We start from the raw sequence: 27,896 nt of genomic DNA, 5'->3' as shown, positions 1-27,896 counted from the left end.
TCCCCCACTCTGCACATTTAAAGCTCAATTTAAGGTGACAAGAACATTAAACTGCCCACTGAGCAAAATGTGAAACTAATCAGTATCTGTGTGAAGCTGCAGGTACAATAATTGGCAAATTAACATGCCTGGAAAGTTAGGCCACCTGCATCCAAAAAGCTGCACCTTGGAATAACTGATGAAGACAAATGTCTGCTCCCGTTTCTATTGACAACTACCTTAGATGTGTGCTGGCTGAAAGAATAACATGATAGCGCCTGTTTATTTTCCCCTACAGTGTCCATAATATCTAAGATTTTTTTATTCAAAGACAAAAAAAAAACCCTTTTTCCCCCCCTAAACCTCAATATCCCATATATCTATATTGGCTAAAATAAAGGAAATGTTGGCTCTTCTTAAAGATGCCCCTGAAACTGAAATGGCTGCTTTAGGTTAGCTAGTGACCTGAAACTAATCTGCTGATTAACTTTAGAAAGTCATCAATTGATGACAAAAAGGATAAAAGTCATCTGACAGAACATCTGACAAGAAATCTGTGTGACTTCGGAACCTGGCTGATACATGCAGAATAGAAACATTAGTCATTATCATGATACATAAATGAGGAAACAGTTATGAAAGCACTTGGAAACATGCAAAGTGCTATGACCTGCAGGGGTTGATCAGGACAGCTCACTTATCAAGCTGATGAATTTACAGGATGGTGAATCCTTTGGGGGGGTCTATTATTATTATTGCTGTTTTGTTGTATTATATGTGGACATGCCCATTTTTAGAGCCATTGGAGATAACTGGGGATGGAAGTGGTTTAGCTTAGGCTGTTGTGGGTTACACAGCTAGTAAGTATCTGAGGGCACATCTGAACTCAGGTCTTACTGATTCCAGGCACAGCACTATATCCACAGCGCCACCTAGCTGTTTCTGCATTCCGACTTAGGTCTTGACAGCTCTACTCTATCCACTATGCACTTCCTGATAAGAAAAAAAAGGGGGGGGTCAATTTCCCTGTTTTTGTCCCATTTTATATTTTTGGAGAGATGGAAAGAGAGGTAAACTCAAGTCAGAGAGACCTGAGGGCAGACTTTGGTCCCTAGGCATTGCCTACACAGGCCTCAATTTTCCATACCCACACCCTTAGATGTGGACTAAGAGGCAGTAGCCAGGCTAGTGGTGGAGTGGTGAGTGAGTATAAACAATCCCTGAATTCCTGAACCTTAAGTGCCCTCGATTAAATCTTGGATCCGCAGTTTCTGAGGCATGTTGAAAATTCACATTTCCTCAACTGTGGCCCCATTAAAGGAAAACTACAGAATTTCTGAACCTCAGATTTCTAAAGAAAAAGAAGAGGAAATTCTCAGCAATACCAGCTTTGGGGTTGACTCACTATCAATCCCAGGTCTGACAGTTCTAGGACTCAGCCTTTTAAAATGAGAAGGGGAAATATCTGGATAGCACAGGCATATTATAGAAACCCCAGAAACCCCTTTTTAAAAATAGGCCCAGCATGAAATGATGGCTCCAATCCATAGTAGTCCAAGCCAACCAATTCATCTGCAAAAGAACATGTCCAGATGGCTGGTGAACTCCTCTCCAAGTCCCACATTCTGGGATTCTGTGAAATACAATAAAAGTCCCAAACCAAGGCTCACCACTCTATAAGCTCATCTGGAAAAAGATGCAATTAATATACATTTTTATTTGACTTGAGTTGAGGCAGACTGGACCAGATAACCTCAAAAAATCCCTCACGATTCTAAATCTGTGAATCTATGAGATTAGGATTTCGGAAGTCTTTTTGTTCTGTTATTAATTATTGTTCTCTTATTTATATTGTTACTGTTGGTATCAGTAACTTTTATATTACTGTTCTGTTTCTAGTCAATTAACATTGTAGTTAACATAGGTAGTTTTCAAGTAAGATTAGAAAGAGAGCTTGTCTAAAAATCAAATTTGAATGTCTCTTAGCATTTTTACCTACTAGCTTGTCAACAAAGACCAAACTAGAAAGGGGAAAACAAAAGTGTCATACAAGCATCTTTTTAATGTTTTTGCTCTTTCCATTTACTTTATTTTTTCATTATTTTATTTTATTTTTAATTATGGAATACAACAAGCATTTCCATATCATAGTACAATAAAAAGATGATTGCACGTGAAACTCTAAATCTATTAAGAACAAATGCAGAAAAGGAAGTTCAAGGGGAGATATGAGAAAGGACAGCCTGCATTATATGCTTTTAGACTGTAAATAAAAGAGATTTGTGTATCTATGGTAGATATATTTCTCTTTTTCTGTTTTTCTTTGTATATGGAAATACTAATCTTTGATCATGTTTATCAAGTTCTAAATACCAACAAGAACCTAGATGAAGGAAGGATTTATTGTATTTGTGTTTCAATCTCCTTCCCTGTCTCCTTATTCTTTGCCTGACTCCTGAAAGTAGATACTCCTCAAGATTCAGTCATGAAGCCTCTTTACCGTTGACCACACTCACTCCCTTGGACAGACACTCACTTCTGTCTCTACTCAAATGGCTGCCAAATTTATACGTCCAATATCAACCCATCTGCGGAATTCCAGGAAACCTGTGTCCAAGTAGGATTGCCAACTCAACTTGTCCCGATCTGTTATCATCTTTCCTCAAAAACCTCTTCTTCCTGCCTTCACTACTTCTGCAAGTATTAGCCATCCGGTTGAAACCTTGATATTGGCTTTGATTCCTCCATCTACCTCACCTCTCATATCAGATCAGTTCCTAAATCTTATCTACTCTCATTGCTACAACCTAGGTAATAAAGGAACTCAGTATAACCTTCCTGAACTATTGCCATAGCTGCCATTTGGGTCACCTCCTACACTTGTATTCATCCATCATGGAATTGTTAGACATCATGTCCCAGACTTCTCTTAGGTACGGATCTAGTCATGGTACATCTCTGGTCAAAATACTACCGATGACAAAAACAAGTTCAAATTCATTCACTTACCATTCAAGGATTTCCACAGTCTAACAACAGGCTGCCTCTTCCAGCTTTGCCTAGTACTACTCCACTCCAAAGAGCCTGTGCTCTTGACAGATAGGGCGGCTTACCATCCCTTTGACAGAGGCCACACGCCTTCACGTCTCCTTGCTCAAATTGTTCCTTATTCTATAATTCACCTACCTTTCCCATTGAATGAATTCCAACCACCTTTCAAAGTTAGATTCCAACGCTGAATCCCTCAGTAGGCTTTTCTTGATGCTGTCCAGTTAATGATCACCTTTCTCCTCTGGGATATCACAGAGCACTTTGTTTTCCCAAACTCCAATATCATATATTATTTTCTATTATATTTATCTGTATATGGGTCAAATCTGCCCACTAAACTATAGATTCCACAAAGACAAGATATTTAAACTAATTCTCACCCTGTACACAACACAGTGCTCTGCACACAGTAGGCACCTCATAGACAATTGCTGAATTAAATTATCATTTTCTACATACAGGAATGAGGCAAAATCATGTATCACTGAATGGGGGATGGGAAAAGGGCCCTCTGAAATGATGGAGTCTAGCGTCTACTACAATGGGAATCCTTTCTGGATTTAAAGACCTATCAGCTCCTGAAACACATTGTTGAACTTTGGGATCGCAATACTTCTTAGCAAGCTTTTTTCTTACATCAAACCTAAATCTGCCTCTTTACAACTTTCATCCATTACTCTCAGTTTAATCACCAATCTTTGCCCTAGAACATAGTCCCAGGTCGACCCTATGCCTAGCCATAGAACTCATGAGTCCATACTGAATCTGCACCTTGGCTTTAAGGTCAGATAGTAACACTTGCAGGCTGGCCAGCTCCTGTTCCCACTCCATGCACAGTCAAGCCTAGTCCCTGCTGAATCCATAACCGCTTCCTGCCCCAGAGCACAGCTGTAGGTCATCCCTAAGCTTTGCTCTTAAGTCCACACTAGATCTGCAGCCCAGTTCTGGGGTCGGAGAAACACAGCTGCTGGCTGGCTCCCGTTCCTGCTCCCTGGTCTGGGAAGATGACTCATTTTTTTTCTCCTTGGATTTTCCTTTCGCTACTTGGTCTGATGTTTTTCTTATATCTTTGTTGGAGGAGTTGTGGGGAGAGCTGAGTTGTTCTTCCTTTTCTACCATCTTGGCCTGTCTCCAACAATCCTTGCTCTGAAGGAGGTTACAGAGAAGACAAGTATATATATAAGCAGAACAAACTGAATCCCTTAATAATACACATCACTTCTTCAAATGAAAGCTGGATGACCACTTGTTGGGTCTGCTATAAAAGGGATTCTTGTTCAAGTACCAGTTGAACTAGAAGGCCTCTGAGATCCTTCCAACTCCAAGGTTCTCTGTTTCTGTGAAATTCTTAAAGAGAATAATAATGTTTCCTTTCCTACTCTGCCATCCTCTCTTCTTCTACCAATCTTCATTAGAAGGCCACACCCCCAGGTCTTTCAACCTACCTTGTAGGGCTTAATCTCAAGTCCCTTTACCAATATAGTGGTCCTTCTCTAGTTTTGCTTGAGCTTAATGATGTAGGCGGTGTTATACTTTCCCCTTTAGCTTTGAAAACATTACAAATGAGGGGAATTGTTTTCCGTATAGATTTATCTCACATTAACTTTTTAAGTAAAAATATTCATTTCAGTCACAAGGGAAATTTTTACTGCTTCCAAGACACACCTACCAGGCTTACCCATCATCCTTCTTACACATTCAACTATCCACCTCTCGTACTATTTTCCATACTATCTCCCTAAGCCAGCAAAAATGTAGTATAGTCACTCAGTGTACCTGAAGCCAAGTAAGTTGCTAATTTACCCACAAAAGCAAAATCCCATGAAAATAAACCCAAAAGCCAACAGAAGAGAAATGCTGTTCCACCTGATTCTTTTATAAAATACCTGAACTTGTAAACATGTGTTCAGTTGTTAAGTAGTTTATACACAGAGAGTATCAGGCTTGCTGTGGCTTTCATTTGAATAAATATCTTTTGTCAGGGACAAAATGTGAAAAATAGAATATAAATTTTCCCCAAAATTAAAAATAAATAACCTAAACCCTATAAAGTATATTTTTAGAAATGGTATTTCCCTGACTGTTGTTCCAGGAAAACTCTAATATACTGCATGCTGGGCCCAGCAAAAAATCTGAGATATTGCCAGATGTCATGGAATGAATAGAGTAGAGCCTCAGAGAAGAAAATAAAATGAGCATTTGGAGTGTAATATCCTGAAGAGCCTTCTGTGCCTGGCATCCAGCCCCTTCCTATTCCTAGAATCGGGAACTACACTTAGCACCATGGACCTATAGAAAGTTCAGAAATCACTTATTCAAAATACATTTTACTTAGATTTTAAAGTATTCATTGCAAAAATACAATCCAAAATGTTTCAAATTCTTCCGTGTTATTATCAGCAATAGGAATTATATGATGAGAATAACAGGTGCAGTTAAGTTATGTTTCATTTATTCTACTCAGAAACGCATAAGCAAAACTATCTTTTTAAAAATTATTTTTCTAGACTTACATGAACTGATGCATAGTGAAGTGAACAGAACCAGGAGAACACTATACACAGTAACAGCAATGTTGTTTGATGAAGAGCTATGAATGACTCAGTAATTCTCAGCAGTACAATGATCCAAGAAAATCCCAAAGGACTAATGATGAAGCATACTATCTACATCCAGAAAAACAGCTGATATTGATTGAATACAGACTGAAACATGCTATTTTTCGCTTTCTTTCTTTTTTTTCCTCTTATTCAAGTTTTCTTGTACAAAATGACTAATAGACAAATATTTTACATAATTGTACATGTATAACCTATATCTGGTTGTTTACCATCTCAGGGAAGGGGGAAGAGAGGAGAAAAGGGAGAGGAATAGAATTTGGCAGTCAAAACTTTGAATAAAAAATGTTAAAAAAATTTAAAAATGATTTTTCTATATAGTTTTATCTTAAATGTTTAGGACTACTGCAAAAAGATATATTGCTTAACATCGACCTTTACATTTTTGAATTTAACACCATACTTGCTTAAAAAATTGATAAGGCTGAGAGGCAGAGCCAAGATGGCAAAGTGAAAGCAGTGACTTCCTTGAGCTCTCCCCCAAACCCCTCCAAATACTCATAAAAAATGGCTCTAAACAAATTCTGAAGCAGCAGAACCCACAAAAAAGACAGACTGAAACAAATTTCCAGCCCAAGACAACCTGGACGATTGATCAGAAAGGTGTATCACGCTGGGCTGGGAGCTCAGTGCAGCTCGGTGTGGGCACACAGGCCACAGTGAACCTGAAGCAGGCCTCAGAGGACTGAATCATGGGCAGCTGTGGAGGTTTCCAGACTCCTCAATCCACGAATACCAAAGACAACTTAGAAGGTCAGTGGGAAAAGTCTGTTTCTGTCAGTGCTGAGAGAGGAAGGCAGGGTCTCAGCTCCATTCCCCAAGAGTGGCCCCAGGGGGGTGGGGTGGGGGGGGGTAGCTGCTTCCCGAGCTTCCGGCCCACAGACTGAGGGGGAATCCAGTGGCTGATCACAGAGGGATTGCAGGGATTGCTTTGCCAGTGCTGAGGCAGGAATCTGTTGCATTGCCCGTTTGGATCTGGGTCACAGTTCTGGGCAGCGTGCTGGGGTGAGGAGGAGCTGGCTGGTGGAGCTTGTAGTGGCTGTGGAGAGGAACCCTCCTCACAGTTACAGGACAGAAAGGAATACTTGTGGTCACAGGCCAGGAAAGGAGTAAACACCTCACCCCTTATCATACCACCTTGGAAGAACTGAAAATTTACAGGTCCCTACAAGTATCTCTGAAAACAGCTGTACAAACCCCTGAAGCTTGGGACAGTACATTCTCCACATTGGAAGCAGACTCTTACCTTAACAAAGAGTTTAAAACTCAAGTAACTGGCCGGATCATGAGCAAGCAGTGCAAAAAGAGTCAGACTATATTATCTTACTTTGGTGAAAAAAAGATCAAAATATACAACCAGAAGAAGACAACAAAGTCAAAGCTCCTACATCCAAAGCCTCCAAGAAAAATATGAATCAGTCCCAGGCCTTGGAAGAGCTCAAAAGGGATTTTGAGAAGCAAGTAAGGGAAGTAGAGGAAAAACTGGGAAGAGAAATGAGAGTGATGCAAGAAAATCATGAAAAACAAGTCAACAGCTTGCTAAAGGAGACCCAAAAAAATACTGAAGAAAATAACACCTTAAAAAATAGCCTAACCCAAATGGCAAAAGAGGTCCAAAAAGCCAATGAGGAGAAAAATGCCCTAAAAAGAAAAATTGGCCAAATGGAAAAGGAAGTCCAAAAGATTACTGAAGAAAATACTTCCTTAAAAATTAGAATAGAGCAATTGGAAGCTAGTGACTTTATGAGAAATCAAGACACTGTAAAACAAATCCAAAAGAATGAAAAATTAGAAAACAATGTGAAATATCTCATTGGAAAAAAACTGACCTGGAAAATAGATCCAGGAGAGAGAATTTAAAAATTATTGGACTATCTGAAAGCCATGATCAAAAAAAGAGCCTAGACATCATCTTTCAAGAAATTATCAAGGAAAACTGCCCTGATATTTAGAACCAGAGGGCAAAATAGAAATTGAAAGAATCCACAGATCTCCTCCTGAAAGAGATCCCCAAAGGAAAACTCCTAGGAATATTAGCCAAATTCCAGAGTTCCCAGGTCAAGGAGAAAATATTACAAGCTGCCAGAAGGAAACAATTCAAGTACTGTGGAAACACAATCAGGATAACACAAGATTTAGCAGCTTCTACATTAAAGGACCGCAGGGCATGGAATATAATATTCCGGAGGGCAAAGGAGATAGGATTACAACCAAGAATCACCTACCCAGCAAAACTGAGTATAATCCTTCAGGGGAAAAAATGGTCATTCAGTGAAATAGAGGACTTTCAAGCATTCTGATGAAAAGACCAGAGCTGAATAGAAAATTTGACTTTCAAATACAGGACTCAAGTGGAACATGAAGAGGTAAACAGGAAAGAGAAATCATAAGAGACTTATTAAGATTGAACTGTTTACATTCCTGCATGGAAAGATGATATTTATAACTCATGAGACCTTTGTCAGTATTAGGGTAGTTGGAGGAAAAAAATTATATGTATGATAGATAGATAGATAGATAGATAGATAGATAGATAGATAGAGGCACAGGGTGAGTTGAAGATTAAGGGATAATAAAATTAAGGGATGAGGAGGATTATACTGGAGAAGAAGAAAGGGAGAGGTAGAATGGGGTAAATTATCTCACAAAAAAAACAGAAAAGTCTCTTACAGTGGAGGGGAAATGGGGGAAGGTGAGAGGGAATGAGTGAATCTTATTCTCATAGGATTTGGCTTAAGGAGGGAATAACATACACATTCAATTGGGTATGGAAATCTGTCTTACCCTACAGGAAAATAGGGGGAGAAGGGGACAAGAGAGCAGGGGGATGATAGAGAGGAGGGCAGATTGGGAAAGGGGTAATCAGAAGTAAATACTTCTGAGGAGGGACAGGGTCAAAAGAAAGAATAGAATAAATGGGAGGGCAGGATAGGATTAAGGGAAATAGAGTTAGTTTTTCACAACATGTCTACTATGGAAGTGTTTTGCGTAACTGCACATGTACAGCCTATATTGAGTTGCTTGCCTTTTCAGTGAGGGTGGGTGGGGAGGGAGTAATAAGAGAGAAAATTTGGAACCTAAAGTTTTAAAAACATATGTTTAAAAAAAAGTTTTCATACGCTACTGGGAAATAAGAAATACAGGAAATGGGGTACAGAAGTCTATCCTGCCCTACAGGAAAATAGAAAGAGAAGGGAAGAAGGTGGGGGGGAGAGATAGAAGGGAGTGCAGACTAGGGGAAGGGATATTCAGAACGCATGCAATCTTGGGGTGGGGAGGAGGGGTGAGATGGGGTGAAAATTTGGAACTCAACTTGTAGAAGTGAATGTTGAAAGCTAAAAATAAATAAATTTATATTAAAAAAACTGATAAGGCCTAACAGCATTAAAGCTTATAAATTTTTATATCTTTAGATATCTGTTTGATTTTCTGACATATTGTATTAGTGATCCTTCCACAAAATTGATATTAATTTTCTGGTCTTCCACTTTTGGAAAATAATGTTTTAAAACTAATCAATTAGGAAGCAAATTCCATTTCTTTGATATAATCTTATTTTAGAGTTATAAATGGCCTGATACAAATATAGCTGCAGTTTCTAACACTGGTGCATTGTTTGGTAAAATAGTACTGTATTGTGTGTGTGTGTTATGTGTGGGTTATAAAGTTATAAAGATCATGTAGTCCAACCAAATGAATGGAAATGGTCTCTAAGAATAGCTATATGGAAAACCTTATCATTGGTATAATTTTGAAGGTGATTTCAAATTTTTATCCAAAATACAGTAATGATCCTAGATGTTTCAAAATTATTTTGGAACAGTCTTATAGTCTCTGAATACACAAAGTGAAAACTTTATTGAATTAAGACATAATATCTGATGATAATTTAGATTTGGAGCTATATTGAAGTTAACTATAAAAACTTTAGTACAACCTCAGTCAGTCAGTCAGTCAACAAGCATTTATTGTGAGTCTGCTATATGCCAGGCATGAGCTAATTGCTTGTGCTAGGGACACAAATACCAATTAGCTATGTAACCTGGACAGGTTCCTTTACCTACTATGGTCATGTTTTTCCTCATTTGAAACCTCAGAGGGTATTCAGGGAAAGCTGGCCAAGATAACAAAGGAGCTCAAAGCTATGTCATTTGAGGAATTATTGAAGAAATTGGGGATATTTAACATGGATAAACTGAAGACTTGGAAGGACCATAATATGTTTTCAAGTATTAAGGGTCTGCTATGAGGAAGAGTGATTTTTGGTTACTCTGTATAGTTTTAAAGATCAGAACTAGTTCTAGTGGGGGGAAGCTTGTTTCAGTTGCTTCTGCTTTTGGGGACCAAGCAATTTCTAAAGAAGAAGCTGATGAGCCAGCAATGTTAAAGGGAATAGGCCCTATCAAAAGAGTGGTTAAGCTCACAAAAAGAAAAACTTGAGACACCCAAAGCATAAGGTGGGACATTTGAAGATGGTTCCACAGTTAAAGAGAAATCTAGATCAGGACCACCAGAGAGACAAAGATGGAAAATTTCTGGAGGATACTAGATTCTTCCATAATTCGGCCAGAATAGAAAAATCCTGCAGTGAGATGCTCTCTGAAGCAACAGCAAAGAGAGGAAGGAGATCAATGATACTTTGAAAGATACCCTCCTGGCTTGGTACACCAGCATGCCAAAGTCTAGTTAGTGGGTCCGTGTAAGAAACCTGACAATATCTCATAAAACAAAGTGGCTCAAGGATGCCAATGAAAAGCAAGAGTTTTATACTTATGAACGAGCTTTTGATCAGGTACATCTAATTATTTTTGGGTGAATGGGACAAGAAAATTTCTAGTTTGAAAGATTCTAGGCATTAAAGTTTCCAGAAAAAGGAAGCGGGGTGTGTGTGTGTGTGTGTGTGTGTGTGTGTGTGTGTGTGTGTGAGTGTGCAAAGGGGTACAAGTAAGAAAAAAGGATGTTTCTATAGTGAGTAGTACCTGGCACAAGAAAGGCTAGATCCAGGAAGTCAGAAAGGTTTTCTTAGCTACCACAGAGATAGAAGGTGATTTCAACCAGACATAAGGAAATACATTTAGAGGCTGTTTAAAAATTAAATGAACTGCCTGCTTTCTAAGGTGTTGAATTTCCCACTGCTTAAAGTACTAAAACTAGGGAAGGATATTGTAGAAGGAATGCTACCAGGAACAGGACAATACTAGTCACTGATAATGGTAGAAGCAAGGTTATTGGGGAGAGGACAATACCAGCCAGTGATACGATGGAAGGAATTTGCAGTGAGAGGTTGGATTGGCTGACTTCTAAGATCCTCTTTAATTTGAAGAGGCCATGACACCATGAACACTAAAGCAAACCTCCATTTTCAGCAAAAGATACCAAGAAAATAGTTTTTCTTCTATAATTCAACTCCTCTCCCATTTGTGTTTTAGAAAAAACATCTTCAAGTACTTAGAGAAGTGCTTCTCATAAAAATAAAAAAGGAAATCAAAGGAATCATGACAGCTTGCTACTGCTTAGGATTAGTGGGAAGGGAAAGCTAATGAAGAGTCTCTTCTCCACATAGCTTTATCATTCATTTACTCCCTCCCCATATTTATTTTGTTCTACTTCCAATCTGCCAGGGGAAGGGAATGCAAGGATGCTGGTCCTTTAGTGCACTTCTGTGCTATGAGGTGGACATAGAAAACTCACACTGAAGCAGCCGCATGACTTTTCCCCCTAAAGATTCTTGCTTACTACCCCTTAATTCTGAAAGGGAAGAAAGTCCCAAATAAACTATCAGTTTTCAGTCACTTTCAAATCATTTTCTTCCTTCCGTGTTGTTTTGTGTGGGATCACACATGCCTTCAAAAGAGAACTCCGGATCTAAGTAGTGAAGAATTGTTGAAGCAAGAGAGAAAATGATTTCTGTCCAACTCTGGGTGGGTCACTACTCCTTTGCAAATGAGGGTTTCTGAGAAGAGCAGTGGATAAGGACCCAGAGACTTAAATGATATGGACTCCCCTGACCATATTAAAATAAAAATATGGGGGAAAGGTGAGAATTAAATAAGCAAATATGCTATCCATTAAACAAGGCAAAAGAGTTTCTCTTGACAAGCCTTTGCTTAGTCATTAGTTTAAGATTCTGTATGTACTTACAAGTAACAAACTGTATTTTTCTTGGATTTTTAGCATAATTCCCTTTATTCAGGTAAGCTCTTTTACCAATTTAGTAGGGGTTTCCCTTGCACTAATTTTTGTCTTTTCAAAACCTTTGTGGATACTCCCTTTTCTTACTTGGCCATTTTCTATGCCCAATCACTCATCAGAAAGCACATGTAATCTAACGTTTTCCAACATTCTAGCACTTGTTGGTTTTGGCATTCCTGCCCAGCCCTGACAACCAATTTTGCTTTTCTCCAAAAAATTTTTAAGAACAGTGCATTGCTTATGAATGGAACTGTTTATCTTTAGTAGCCAGGCAAATGTGCATTCTTGATCAGATTCCCAATGATGATGATACCCTTTAAAAGCTTTAAAAGCTAAAACAAGGAGTAGGGGTGTGTCTGAATTAGCAGATATAATGAAACCATTCTGTAGGAAAGGGATTTGAATCTGCTTTGGGCTTGCATCTAAAGTACTGAAAATAAGATGTTTTATTTGAAATAAAGGGCTTTGCAGAGAGCACACCCTTCCCCAGATATATTTCAAAGTGTAATAAAGAGATGTATTAGTCGGCACTGCTATGCTTTTCCTGAAAGTATATCCAAATGTGCTGGCGCCTTCACAACAGCCTTTCAACTAGCACAGGAAGCCCCCTTAACAATATACTGCATTTTCACTAAGCTGTGAGCAGTTCTAGTTATGCAGATGTAAATTTGAAGATTAGCATTATCTATAAATAATTCATATTTCGTTGGCAACAGGGCTACTACATATCCTTAATTCCTCTGCCACATCACCCTGATGAAGTGATGTAGCTCCACACTAAACAGATGCCCTCTGAAGATGTGTGAAAGACAGATCTTGGTGACTTTTTTCTAAATAACACCAAGTCCAAATGTTCTTCTATCCGAAATGGTTACTGATTTACTCATTTGTATTGAGAACCCACTGGCTTCCTGTCCTTTTCAATTTCTACCAAAACTTCTGTATGCTTCTACTTGGAAAGCTTATTAGTGAGTTTGCCTGGGCTCAATCAATCCTACTTTACTTGTGCCCCAGATGTACTTTGCAGCTGTCCATTTTATATTCCCCCCACTAGGCCTCTAGGGATGCTAAAGGAAAGACGTTTGGAATGGTGATGACAGCCCCATACAAAGATAAGCTTCTTCATCTTCTGAAATCAACTTATTTTTATTTTTTATTTTTGGCTCCTATCAGACTCCTACATTCACAAGCTTACTCATGCAATATCAGAACTTATTCTACTACAACTAAAAAGACAATAGAACATGGGTAATATTACATTTTAAAACTAAGTCAATATGCTGCCTTACCAGGATCCTTACCACCATTTCTATCTGGGTCTGACACCACTGATCTACTCCAAACCCTTCCATCTACAAATGAGGAACTTAAGATCCAAAGGAATTCAGTAACTTTCCCAGGGTCACACAAGGACAGCCACTATTTGAACCTGGGTCATCTAGTTCCAAATTCAGTACTCTTTTCATTACACAAAACGAGAGACTTTTATATATGATAGCTCCCAAGATCCTGAAAGAGAGGGAAGGTTGGAGATAAAAGGGATTGAAAGAAATCCATTACTTTCAAGACTTGATCACAGTTTTCATTCAAGTCAACTACGAGTGTGGACCACAGGCTCAGGAGGTGGCTTATACTGAAGAACAAGCATTAGAATTTTCATTAATTTCTGGAAATGGTGAGCTGCAGAGATCTGTTTATCTTGACTCCCACCCTGAAGAGAGCCATACACATGCCACACTCCAGTGCATGCACCCAGATGGACAGGCAGATGGATTACATGAATGCCAGCTATAGGCATGCCCCCCAAAGTGAAACTCACTGAAAAAAGGAATGGACAATTTGTCAAAATCCCACCACAAAAAATAACAAATGAGACCCTTATGAAAAAATCTCATCGGGTGTACTATAATGCAGAATGTCAAGTTACCATATTTGCGTGGCTTGGAAAACAACATTGTTAATCTTGGCCTGGGAAAAGCAGCCCCAGAGTCAAAAGCTGTCTTTAAAAATACATGTGAGCTAAGTAAGATTGAAAAACATTTCTCCATTGATTCTAGGTATACATGAAAGCCCACATAGTATGGTGGTGGAACTGTAGGGAAAGTGGGGTCAGCATTTCTGTCAGAAACCCACTTTTTTTTTAAGAGTTTATGCTCAGCTACGTAAGTCTTGTTCACATCTAAACTTGGCACCAAAAATCTCAGTTTACCAGAAAGCTATCATCGATATGCACAAGCAAATTAATTTGGGGTTGATTTTCAGAATGAACCAATACAAACCTGCATACCTGAAAGACAAATGGAAATTACTAAATGATAGCTAACGTTTTCATATAAAATGCACTTGGCAAGTGGTCAATACATTCTGGAATGATGGAGAAAGACAAATGAGTAAAACAGGTAAAAACTGAACTTGAGACTGTCAATCCTTATGGTTATATTTTTAACTTATTTGCTTTTTTTTTTAATCCTTTCAAAAGTTGCAGCTTCAGCAGCGTCAATGGTCTCAGCAGGCAGCTATACTTAAGATTATCATTAACTGAATAGAAACCCAAGTCTCATCGAGCAGCAAATTCCAGGAAACAACTTTAAAACAAGCTAAAACCTCAGATGTACAGGCAATTTCAAGATTTCAGAGAGGGGAAAATTTATCTGTGTCTTATACAATTTGGTCTCCCAGAATACTGTATTAAGACTGTGCTAATGTAGAACATCAGAAGCTTTTAAGGAAGGATAGCTTTACAGACTCATATTTAGCTCTCTACACTCTGGTGTTTGCTTCTAGAAGAGCTATTTTAAACTTCTCATTGGCATCCCAGTAGGTTTAAAGGTTCAAGACTACTTGCTATTAGTGGAAGAAAGATTAAACTAGTTAATCATTTAGTGAATTAGTAGTCTCCATATAGTGCAATAAGAGGTCTCTCTAACTTATACCAACATAGCAAAGTTCAGAGAAATTACTTTAAAATAACATTTTGAAAGTGTTTAATGGCCCCCGTTTTGTTTCAAGATGGCAGATGGAAATAAAAATTGAGCTTCAGTGAGTTTCTCAAGAATCTTTAATCATCTGAAAAAAATATTCAACCTTAGTTGACTTTTTAAGAAAAAACAATATGTTTCATAAAATGAAAGAGAATTGGTCTGGTCATTGAGATACAGTCTCTAACAATTAGGTAAACATGTTAGCTGCTGGCTAATATGAATATGAATAAGCATCCTTTAGAAGGGTACACAAAAAGTAAGAGCACTCTGGTGACTAAGAATTGGAAGGGATCCTCTGCTTTCTTTGATTATATATTTTCTTTTTAAAAAATTTCTCCACATTCTCTTTCATTTCTTCTGCTCCAAACACAATCACACTCTCTGGTAATTAGTTTAATGAATCTAGAAAGTCATATTTGCAGGGTATAAATAGTTAACAAAATTAGACTACAGAAATTAATTGGCAGGAAGTAAAATGAAAAATAATTTATTTTTCCTTGGATGTCCAAGAAATATTGATTCAAAAAATTTTAATAGCAAGATGATGTGGTATCATACTGTTACCCATACTAAAGAAGGGTTAGGGTCCTGAAAATAAAAGAATGAAAAGGTAGGTGTCCAGAATATGCAAAGAACTGGCAGAAGCAGAAAAAAATGTATGTTATTGAAGAGGTAAGGATACTGTGAAAGTTTAGAAAATGGAATGGAATGACTCTTGAAAATTCATTTCATTCGATTAAAGTGAACAAACATTTAACATAGTGCCTACTATGTGAAACACAAAAGTCCCTGAAGAACTGAAGATAGATTATCACGATAGGACAATGGAGAGGCACACTATGGCATGTGCAAAGGCTGCAATACATAATAAATGAAGAACTTCAAAGAACAGGGAAATATCTGATAGACAAAGAAGATAGGCTGGTCATATTGCTGAGGGAGAGAGATGACAGGTAAACAGTCGAAGGGCTCTAGGGGTATCCTTATGAGGTCAAGAAGAAGCTAGGAAGGCTTCTAATATGTTAGATTAACCTCTCGTAGTGAACTGATGTCATATAGGATCGGCAGACATGGATAGGATGCAATATGTATCTTTGGAGGGAATATCCAAATTAGTAAGATCAGAGATCCATTTGAGTAACCAAGTAAGCACCAAGTACCTGTGCTAGGCACTAGAGACACAAAAATAAAAGAAAAACAATCTCTGTCCTCAAGGGCCTTACCTTCATTCTACTGTTTTGTGTCCCTGAGATCATTTATTTTTGGCTCATAGCATGAGAAAAACCATGAGCTAAAGGAGAAGAGTTTGGCTGGGATATCTTGGTCAGAGGAATTAAGTAAAATGCCTTGTAGGGGTACTTAATACTTACAGATTGGTTGATTGACTTTTAATTAACAACTGCCATTGACATTTTTAGGAAAGAGTAAGTAATTTGAACACAAATAAGTAAACATCCTGGGGTTTTTTTAAGTGTTTAGATGTGTATACTATTAATGGGAATTAGTAAATATGGACTATGGGAGTGTAAGAGTTAATGTGAAACTTTAACATTTTCACTGCCTCTAAAAAAATATCTTTCCTCCAGACTTAACAGTAACAGTTATCATGCACTCAAAATGCTGGTATTTTTTGTAGAAGAGCATTGATTTCTTCCCATAAAGACTTCTACTAAAAATGTCAATAGATATTTTCTAATGTAATTCCCAAAGAGATGAAATGTTCAAAGGGAGGGGAGTACATTGGGGGAAGGGGGTAAAGTCCAGATAAACAGGTAGGGAACCCAGAAGACTTGAAGAATGGAAAATCTCTTATTGTATATCATTCTTGCAATGAGCAATATGGAGAACTAGAGAATTCTTTAACAAGATATGGGGAAAAGATGTCTGAAATGTTTCACTGGTAAGGAGATAGTCACTTAAGATATATTGTTAAGTGAAGAAGAGCAATATATCACAGACACAAGTTGTATTATGCTGCAAGCATGATTTTCCAAGAGAGCTGTCTCTGGATGTGTAGATTAGATATATGCCCATAAGGAAAAAAGTATATTTGTCTATAATTTCCTATATTACATCCTTGTATCTTTTATTATAAGCTATTTTTCAACTAGAATATGAACTTGATCTCATAAAGCTAATATTTATTCCTTCATCTTTACAGAGCTGTAACCCATATGGCACTGAATTTCAGGAAATGAGAACCTCCAGAGTCTATCATTCTTAGTTTCTTTCACATATGAGGAGATATGTGTGGGCTCTTCAATATTTTGGGAACTTGGCTCAAGAATTTATTCAGAAAGTTTGAAATCATCGAATAACTGAAGGATAAGGGGAAATTTTTTGGTGTTCTTTTTTCTTTCTCTCCATTAATGCAGCCTTTTGAGATAAAGAGATAGATACATGTTATAGATTGTTATAGGTTTCATTTATATATATATACATACACATATACATATACTTATATATTTAAACTTACCCTTTATGGTTTACCATTTTGTTAGAAAACAGAGAAAAGAAGACTTTGACCCTAATTGTCTTTTCAACTACCTATTTAATGTGTGAGCTTGGGAGAAGGAGAAAGAGATGCAAGTTAACAGAGCTTGGTTTCCTGAGTGAAGTTTCATTTTGTTTCATTTTGGTGTTCTGATTTTGGTACTAGGAATTACTCTATCATGGAATCAAATGATCTATTTGTCTGACAAATATATTCCTGACAAACTTAGAAGAAAGGAATATTAATGTGGAATTCAGCCTAACATAAAAGATAGAATGCTGGACTTGGCATTCGGTCTGACCCTGCCTCTGATATGGTCGTATGACTATGAGCACTTCTTGGATTCTCATTTCATCACCTGTAAAATGGGGATAATAATACCCACAGTGCTTACTTCATAGAAATGTTGTAATAATCAAATGAGAAGATGTACATAAAGTGTTTTGTAAAGCTTACAGCATGGCAAAAAATTCCAGTGTTTATATGTTAGCATGGTCTATCAGCCAATAAGCATTTATTGAGCACCTGCAATGCATTAGGTCCTATGCTAAGCACTGGTAAAGAAGGTATGGTATTTTAGGAACTACTTCAAGAGACCAGAGCCCAAGGAAACTTTAGGGGGATGAAGATTTGGTCTTGCTCTGACTTTTAAGTCATTTACTCTTATTATTTTACTTCATCAGGAGAATGAGATAAGAAACATGGATGTAGATTCCATATTTCTGCTAGATGAAGAATACAATAGACAAAATGGGACAGTTATACTACTGAAAATCTTTGAGTGTAGACCTATGGGTAGATAAAACAGTACAGGGATTAATGGAAGATGTTTAATTGGGTATCAAAAACCTTTCATTCTTTTTGGCTGTCCTCCACAAGCTGACCCTAATTAGATCATCAGAGTAGCCTCTACTGGCTTTGCCTGGGGGAGGAAGCAGCAGCAGCAGCAAAAAATAGAATCAGAAATAGATAGAAGGGTCCTGGAAAAAATGCCTTTGTCCTCCCCTTTCCGTGTGTGTGTGTGTGTGTGTGTGTGTGTGTGTGTGTGTGTGTGTGTGTGTGTGTGTGTGTGTGTGTGACTGACAGAGAGAGAGAGAGAGATTGAGAGACATTCATGGCCTGACATAGATCATCCTGCATCTGTATTTTCTTATCAAATAGCAACAAATCCCTACTCCTCACTGTAACTACATAACCTCTCTGGGCCTCAGCTTCTCTATCTGCAAAAAGGAGGAGGTTATAGCAGATGATATGAGGTCCTTTCTAATTTTTATATTCTATTTTTTCTTGAAGGTTTATATTCTTTTAAAAATTTATTACGTATTTCCTTGTTGGGAACCATTTGACTGAGACATTTTGCCTATAAAATGTTTGACCTGCACTGTCTTGTTCTGCTTTCTTCAACTTAATATAAAATATTTGAGGAGGTTCCAAAAAAAAAAAAACCCCAGCTGTCACCAACAATATATCTTATTTATATATAGCTTTAAGGTTTACAAAGTATTTTTGCTACAACCACCCTATGAGGTAGGTAGTATGAGTACGAAATATAATGAAAGGTTTCAAAAAATAAGATCTATTAAGGGAAAAAAAGAAAGGGGATATTTTCACCAGAAGGCAGAAAGTTGATTTAATAATAGCTTTCCAATACAGAAAAGGTTATTATACAGTGGACAGTGACCACATGCTCCCCATCTCCATGGAGAGACTGAACAAGAAGAAATGAATTTAAGGCATAGCACAGGGAATGTAGGTTAGAAATGATATAGGTTTTTCTGACAGTGAGAGTTATAAGACAGGGGAAATAGGAATAGGTTACTAAAGGAAGTTTTAGAATCCCTGGCTATGAAGAATTTTAAAATAAATTGATTTGTATCTGTCCGGAATAGTTTAAGCATGGTCTTGCCTGAAGAGAAAGAATTGTTTTGATGACTTCTCCAGTCCCTTCCTTGTCTATGACTCCACAGACTCCACATCCAGATGGTATCACCCCAAAACGACAGAACAGGGCCCTGAAGATGGAGATTTAAATTCTTATTTCCCTCTGCACCCTGTCCTGCTCTTCAAAGTGAGTTAAATGTGTGGTGCAGAGATGAAGGGTGCAGTGGGAAAACTGGAATCTGGCCCATACGTTGCAGTGCAATCTACTTTGATTTCTCAGTAGAAATAAAATAAAAAACCAACAGTAAAGGGCTATTAAGGGAGAAAACATTTGTCACTGTGGACAGAATAAAAGTCCTACCAAATGAAATGGATGCCTGTGGAAAAAAGACTTGTCATTCCAGGGAGAATGCCATGCTCCCTCTTCCTCTGCTCCTCATTTAGTCTTCATCCATTTACTAAACTGACTATTTTCCCTATGCCGTGCTGATTTTTCCTTCATAAAGTGAATTTAGCCTTTGGCCAGGTCTAACCAGGCAAGTATTTTCAAAATAAAAGCATTTTACTTTCTGCTGTCTTAACATGCAAAATATTTGCAAAAAAAAAAATTAAGGTTATGTTATAAGCAGTTATGATTCCAAAGTAAACAATTCCTGCAACATTGTATATTCATGTTTTATGCTTTTATATACTGTTTTATGCTAGGATAATCACATGGACATATATGTTTAAAATGTTTTTGCCAATTACTCATAATTTTTATACACTTTTTTTCCTGATAGAAGCACCTGACTCAAGAACATTTCTAGCTGTCTTCTTTTACTATGCATATTATTTTGGGCCAAACCATTGTATGTCTCCAACCCTGCTTTTCTGCTAAGTACAACTGGAAGATGACAAAACCACAGAAACAGACATTCCTTAAAAGAGACAGCCAAGCCCAAAGGCATCCTCTCCAGAGATAAGATGCTATATTGACTACTATTGTTTTCTTAACAAACAGGGCACCTCAAGGAGGGGAGCTTGCTTATGTGACATGTAACTGCAGCTAAAATGGTGTCATGTAACTACATAGGATTATAAACTCTGGGGATCAAGGCTGTTTTCCCATTACTGGGCCCTGTTCGGGGTAACTCAAGGCCTTAAACTGACCCAGGGATTAATCCCTGGGACTTCAAAATCTTACTGTAACATTGCCTACTGAAATTTAATGGAGGGCTCAAACAGATAACACTATTCTATTTTCAACCAAATCCCATCAAAGATATGCATATATGTATACATATATATATATACGTATATATATGTATATGTATATGTGTATATATGTGTGTGTATATATGTATGTGTATATATATATACATATAATGTGTGTGTGTATATATTATATATACATATATATATATATATATATATATATATGTATATGTATATGTGTATATATGTGTGTGTATATATGTATGTGTATATATATATACATATAATGTGTGTGTGTATATATATATATATATATATATATATATACACATGGTTATGTGTGTGTGTGTGTATATATATATATATATATATACATAGTTATGTATGTACTCTATATAAATATATATACATATAACAAGGTCTTGTTTAGTGCAAGTTCTGTGAAGTGGTCTCATTATTCAAATCCACATTATTTGAAGTTATAATTAAATGTAAAATATAGTAATTGGTTCTACTCAAATGGAAATATGCAATGAAAAAAAATCTAATAAGATGACCACTCCATGGAATTCATTATTTGTACTAATAAGGAATCTCTCTGTATATATTTACATGTGCGTGCATTTAGTTTTTTTACGAAAATAGGGCAAAAATCATGAGATGTGGTAATACAGCAACAGGCCTTGGTTTGTAAGCACATTGCTGAGCCCTTGGTTTCTAGAATTTTCACAACAACCCAGAAAGGACAGAGTGATGGGCGTGAGTTTCAGACTATCAGATAGCCTCTCATTTCTCTTCAACATCAAGGAAGATGACAAGTTCCAATCCAATGAATGATGCCCTGATTGAAGGGAACTCCCTCTCCCACCCTGCCTTCATCCCTCACTTTGCCTCAGCAGTATAACATAATAGCTGCATAATTCTGAAACAGTCTACAGAATTTAAGGCCATTTCACTAATAAAAATGGAAAGTTGACACAAACCTTAAAAATGGCAGAACATCAGAAGATAGGATTCTCTCTGCTCTCTGAGAACTTGATTAAAAGGATGCACTCACAGGAATTTTTCAAATGGAAGTTGCCCACAGAACAAGGCCAGGGCAGGACTCCTATGAAGTTTTGACATAACCAGAATGTCTCTAGAAATAAAAAAAAAAGAAGGTCAGAGAAAGAACAAAGGGCTAAAAACATGTCAGAAATAACCATCTTCATCATGGCACATTAAACTGAATGCTAGCTGTGCAACTACCACTAGCCTAGGCATTAACAGGTAAAATTAATTGTGTGTTTGATGTTGTTGGGAAAAAAAATCCCAAAGATGACAGTACTTTGTAACATAGCAATCTGGTGGGTTTTGCTTTGCCAAAGATATTAGGAGAAGGACAAAGCTCACAAAAAGTATTCTTGAAAAGGGGGAGCAAAATTACAGCTCAGCAAATAAAAAAATAAACGTATAAGAAAATAACTAAGTAGATAGACAGACAGATAGATAAATAGATCTTTAAAGTATGGACTTGATAGTAAAATAGACATCACTATGTCTAGGTCAGTTTTACCTAAATGTACACCCCTCCCCCTAAGAGATCATCTTTCATAATCTGCTTTAGACTGGTATGTGTGGCTTGCACTGTCCTACTCAGGCAAACACCACGCAAATGCACCTACCTGGTTTCTAGCAGTGCTTTTCAAATAAGATTATACACAGCAAAAACAAAAACAAAAAATACTGATATTTCTGTCAAGGCCATGCACCTCCCCCATACTTAAAAAAAAATGAAGAGACAAATAATTAAAAATCTAGGTCCAGCCCTGTAGGTGTTTTACAGATTGGTTGAGTGTTTGGAGAATTAAACTTTATCCAATTTCTTGTTATTCCTCCATGCTCTTTGCTCCTCCTGAAATATCATCTCCCCAACCAAATCTGTTAGTGTATATCAGAGTATACAATATGAGCTAACATCTGGCTTCAATGATGCAGAAAGACAAAGTGCCCCCAATAACCTTTAAAAACAACATCATCACACCTAAGAACAACCACTCATATTGATCTGGAACTTTATAATTTATAAAGTGTTTTCTTCCCATATCAACCCCTGGAGGTAGATAGTAAAAGTATTATTAGCCCCATTTGACAGATTAGAAAAGTAAGGCTTTTATTCACAGATATTTAGCCTCAGGACACATCCAGTTCAAATCTACCTGAACAGGAATTCCCTTTACAACATTCTCTACTCCCCCAAAAAATAAAAACAAAGTCATCTAGCCTTTATTTGGAAACTATCAGTAATGAATAATTTATTTCCTTTCTCCCAAAGTACCTAATTCCACTGTTAGACAACTCTGCTTATTACAAAATTTTGTTTATAATCAGCTGAAATCTGACTCCGTACTTCCTACCCACTGCTCCCCCTTCTTCCATTTGAGGACAAATAAAAGAAGTTTAATATCTCATCCCCTCAACTGCCCTTCAAATATTTGAAGATGGCTATCACATTGCCCCCAAATCTTTTCTAAGTAAAACATCCCCCGTCCTAATTTCCATTCCCTTCCAGCCTAGCATTTTAGTTGTTCTCTTCTGGATCTGATTTGAGTTGCCAAAGCCCTTCCTAAAATGTAGACTGTAGAACCAAAAACAATACCTCAGACATGGTGAGACCAGGGCAGAGGCCACTGGGACTGCCCCATCAGCTCTCTCCTTCTGGACACACCACTCCTATCAATGCAGTCAATGAGAGAATAAAGCGGGGAGCTCTGTCTCAAACCCAGGGCTTCTCAGGCTAAGCTCAGCACTCCTAGCATCGTGCCTTGGTCCTGTTAGAATGCCTCTTTGTTTCCTCCTGCCCTCGCACCTCTCTCTCTCCCCTATGGTAGTGAAGAAAGTCATGTTCACCATATCCTTCTATTTGTGAATGCTCGCATATTATCTCAGGTTCCAAAAGCCAGCATAGAGAACAGCGTAACTTACCCTTTGCCAGCCAGCCTGGTGAGATGTGTACCATGAGGAGTCCCAGCACTCGGGCTTATCACAGCATGTCACAAGTGTGAGAAACCCAATCTCTCTAGGGCCCACCAACCAAGGATTGCAAAATGCCCTCATCCAATCCCTGGCGCTCCGCGCCATGGGGGGGGAAACTGTGTCTGAGGAGGGCTACTAGCTCATATTCCATGTGATATTTGAGGAGCTTGCTATGATAGGAGCTGTAAAATGATGGGAGCAAGAAGGTCACTTTCAGCCTATTCATTCTTTGGCAGCAGGAAACCTAAGTCATGAATAAAAAGTCAGTGTCAGGGATGGGAAGGCTGCTGATATTTCTGAGTTCTGCAGAACTGAAGAGTGGGAATACTACAGGAAGAAAGAGAAGAAAAAAGAGCTAGTTTGAAATACCTTTGATGACTAGACTGACCCATCTCTAAGAGGACAAAGAACAAAGGATTAGAGGTACATACTAAAATCTCAATAAGTGCCTATTTAATTGAAGGAAGAAAGAAATAGATCACAAGGGACAAAACAAACAAACAAAAACCCATGGAACTTGACAGAGTGCTCAGCTACAGAACATTCTGAGTTGGTTTTTGGTTTTTGGTTTTTTTTAATAGACTTTGAACAAAGATTTTAGGTTATGCCCCAGGGCTCTCTCAGCCTTCCCTTCCTCCCACGTCCTCATACCCCCAAAGAATCCTCAGTGGTGAATTCCAAATAAGCAAGGATAACCTTAAACAAACAACAAGGATTAAGTGGTTACATAAATCCTCTGATGATAATTGATAAGCTAGAAAATGAACTACTTTTGGCAGAAACAGCCCATGAAATTAGACATCATTCCAGGATTTGGTGTGAAAATCAGAATTCAAGCACAATACAGGCCCAGCAAACAATGCAAAGTCGGAAATCTATATATGTATTGCCAATGAAGGTACAATATCCCCCGGGATCCTGGTCCGTTATTTCATAATCCAACCTAACACCATGGATTTAAATGGAATTTGTCAAGCTAGAGAAGCTTCACTTTAAAAACTTAGGCCCAAATTTGAATCACAGAGCTTGTGACTCAGATCTTCTATGTGACCTTTATGGGGTATTGTTCAGGAAAACATGTCTGTCACTGTAAAGTGAAACCAGACACCTTCTTTTATTCTGGACAGAGGAATGAAAAGATATACAATTGTTGCCAACCCTAAGGCTGGCAGAGGAAGCATGATACACCATCCAGAATGGTGGATTGGGAGTCAAAGGACCTAGATTTGAATCCTGGCTCTTCTACTGTATGTGGGAATATAGCCCTTCTAACCCTCAGTCTCTCATCTATAAAAAAGGGGGGATTACATGGTCCCTATAGTCATTCCTAAGCTCTAAATTCATGATTCCATGACTCCATCTTCCAAAAGTCAAGAAACTAAAGGTAATGGATCAATCATTTGTTACAAAAATGGTTATCACATTAATGAATATTCTAATATTTTCCTCATAAACCAAAATCTTTCTCTCATGTTCTAGCTTTACTGAACTCCAGAAAATGTAATTATTTAAAATATGGTCCTTCCTCATAATTCCCTTTATTAAAAGATCATCAAGACTGGATTGGTTATCTTTATCTGTCAAACACTACATTGCATTGAGTGGAAGGTCATAAAGAATATCAGGGCATGAAGTTTCTCCTACTCTTCCGAGTCTCTGACTAAGGGCTGGAAGAAGCAGTGGGGATGAAGCCACTTGTCTCAACCTGCCCCTTCATTCTCTGTATTCAAACCTGTCTAGTCTGTTCTTTTGAAATATCTTCTCTACCACAGAGCAGGCCCTCCTCACCACCCCCAACAGTTCTTCCTTCCTCTAGTCCAGGCCTGCACAACCGACAGCCCATCAAAGGATTTCAGTGGCTTGCAAAAAATGGAGAAGAAATTTTTCACGGGCCACCTGAAATCCTCTGGCGACCAGGTCACAGGTTGTGCAGGCCCACTCTAGACCGGTCTTTCTTCAAATCTGTCTAGCACACTGCCACAAAATTTATCCCAAAACAAAAGCAAACAAAAAACCTTTGATCATGCCCCTGTTCTGCTCAAATTACTGTTGCTTTCCAAAGAGAAAGCTCTTCAGTAATTGCCTATAGCCTCCTCATCATGGAGCGATAGGACAGCTAGAATTTCCAGAACAAATTCTCTCCAGCGATCTGCCTAGCCTCTTTCTACATGACAGTCAGTCTTACCTCTGTACCTTTATTCCTGCTGATCCTCCCCGTGACACACTCCTCCTCTGATGACTTTTTAAGTCCTACTTATTTTCCAAGCCAAGCTAACTCACAGTTTCCTTTAGGGTGTCCATTTCTGACTATTCTAGTCCGTATGATATCTTCCTTCTTTGACCATCCATTACACTTGTGAGTGAACTAAGGCTTGATGTTAAGATTTTTTCAAATGTCAGGGTTGTTGGTGCTACTGGGCAAAGCAAACACCTGCACCTTCAAGATACGTTTCTTTAAAATACACCACTGCCCTTCAAATAAAAGGGTGGACTGGACTTAAGAAATTCAGATTGGAACACTGGCACAGTCGCCACCAGGATAAGAAGCCTTAGGTATTTCTGTTTCCACTGGCCTTTCAGTGAGATGCAAATAGCGATATGACCCTGAGAGGGAAGTTGTGAAGTGTAATGAATGATTACCCAGCTTTCAAGTACTTTAAAAATAAATATATCTTTGTCACTTAGATGAGAGACAGAGAGAGAGAGAGAGAGAGAGAGAGAGAGAGAGAGAGAGAGAGAGAGAGAGAGAGAGAGAGAGAGAGAGAGCGCTTAGAGAATAAGAGAGAAGGAAGGAGTGTATGTGAGGGGCAATCTAATGTACTCAAGGCATCCCTAGGGTAATTAAAATTTAACTGAAAGGCTCTGAAAATTCCTTGTTATTACAACCACTATTTAAGAAAAAAATATACGCCTTAGTGCCATTTTAAAGTATTTCAATCGATCAATCAATACTTATTAAGTGATTACTACGTGCCAGGTACAATGCTAATGCTGCATTGACTAATGGTACATGAAAATCTTGATTATCTCAAACTCAATGTGCCATATTGTCCAAAAACATTTCCTTTTTCCTCTCCCCAAAATAATCTGGGTTATATAAAACCAGAGCAGAGCCTACAACTCAGGGGTTTATTAATCTTTTTGTATCAGGGACCTTTTTGACATTCTGTTGAAGCCTATGGATCATTCTCAGGATAATGTTTTAAATGCATAAAATAAAATTCATATGTTTACAAATGAAAACAGTTATACTAAAATACAGTCATCAAAATACTTTTTAAAAATTGCAGAGCCCAGGCTAAGAACCTTTTTTTTCATATGTCTAACTTTTTGTCTTTCAAATATTTCATTTTAGGGTTTATATTCTGGGACTATCTATATTTGAACCAATACAGCATATAAAAACCCTGTTCTTCAACTCAAATAGTTTTCCCTCAAGACTTCTCTCTATTGGTATATGCTAGATAATGATGTTACTACCATCCTTTCACAATAATATCCCTAATATATTACGCTTCACAATAACATTATGCAACCTGTTGCTGTACCTTCTTGGGCCAATTGCCCAAGACAAATCTGATGATTGTTTTACAAAGAGAAAGTTGTAAAGCAAGGTTCCTTCTTACAATAAACTGGAAATAGGGGAAAGCTCTTTGGAAGAGAGATTGCACTACGAACCTGGAGGGGTTTCCTAGTGGCATCAAATGTACATCCTACAGGCACCCTATCTATAGGACCACAGATGCCCAGTGCCAAGGGCACAAGGGCCAGCCTCCATGACACTGTCTCTTCTCTTACATTCTGGTGAGTCACGCTTTGCTCCAATCTTTTGTGCTCCAGTTTCAGGGGTTGCAAAAGTGCTCAACTCTATGGCAAGTCCTATCTGTCCCTTCCTCCCCCATTAGGGCTTGACTTCTTGCCAATCCAAAAGAATGATGAGAATTCATCACCAAACTCTTACCACCAAATGTAGCAGTATCTTCCCTTCATTTTCCTCCAAGACCCTGGCCTCCTTGTAGGTGGCAGCAGCACTGGTGTTGATAATCACTTGCCTCCATGGCTTAAGCCAATCCAGTTCTCCCTACCCCAAACAAACTTGGCTCAGCACCACTGCTGCCGCTCCTGGTTATAGTCTCAAGTCTCTGTGTAAAAACCTATTTTAAGCTTTTATAGCCTGAATTTTGCTCATTCAGGAATGTATCTCCTATTTATAATATTGCTCCTAAGAAACTGACTGATGCTTCTGAGATTGTTTCATCTAACGTCTTGTTTTCGCAAAACCAGTTAACATTAGCCAGTGTATGTCTCTATTTGTTAGTCATTCATTCAACAAACATTTATTAAGCACCAGATATGCGCCAGACATATGTTAAGTGATGGGGATTTTAAAAAAAAAGGCAAAAGATAGTCTCTGCCTTTGAGGAACTCCCAGTCTAATTGGGAAATCAACACGCAAACAACTATATACAAACAGCTGCTTCTATTAAC

The 27,896-nt window shown here is 38.0% G+C and overlaps 1 protein-coding gene across 3 annotated transcripts in view; it reads right to left on the bottom strand.

Moving 5' to 3' along the window:
• Positions 1–27,896, bottom strand: part of ENOX1 (ecto-NOX disulfide-thiol exchanger 1) — a 677,866-nt gene that overhangs the window by 319,062 nt on the left and 330,908 nt on the right. For all 3 annotated transcript variants that reach the window (XM_078147594.1, XM_020971657.2, XM_020971652.2), the window contains one exon: positions 21,377–21,531. The gene's annotated coding sequence lies outside the window, so the exon portion shown is untranslated. The remainder of the gene's footprint in view (positions 1–21,376; positions 21,532–27,896) is intronic.

Source organism: Phascolarctos cinereus, unplaced genomic scaffold, assembly GCF_003287225.1.
Source record: "Phascolarctos cinereus isolate Bilbo 61053 unplaced genomic scaffold, phaCin_HiC Scaffold_7;HRSCAF=346, whole genome shotgun sequence".
NCBI classification, from domain to species: Eukaryota; Metazoa; Chordata; class Mammalia; order Diprotodontia; family Phascolarctidae; genus Phascolarctos; species Phascolarctos cinereus.
The sequence above is the reverse complement of the archived record's forward strand: the minus strand, read 5'-3'. Positions and strand labels throughout refer to the sequence as shown.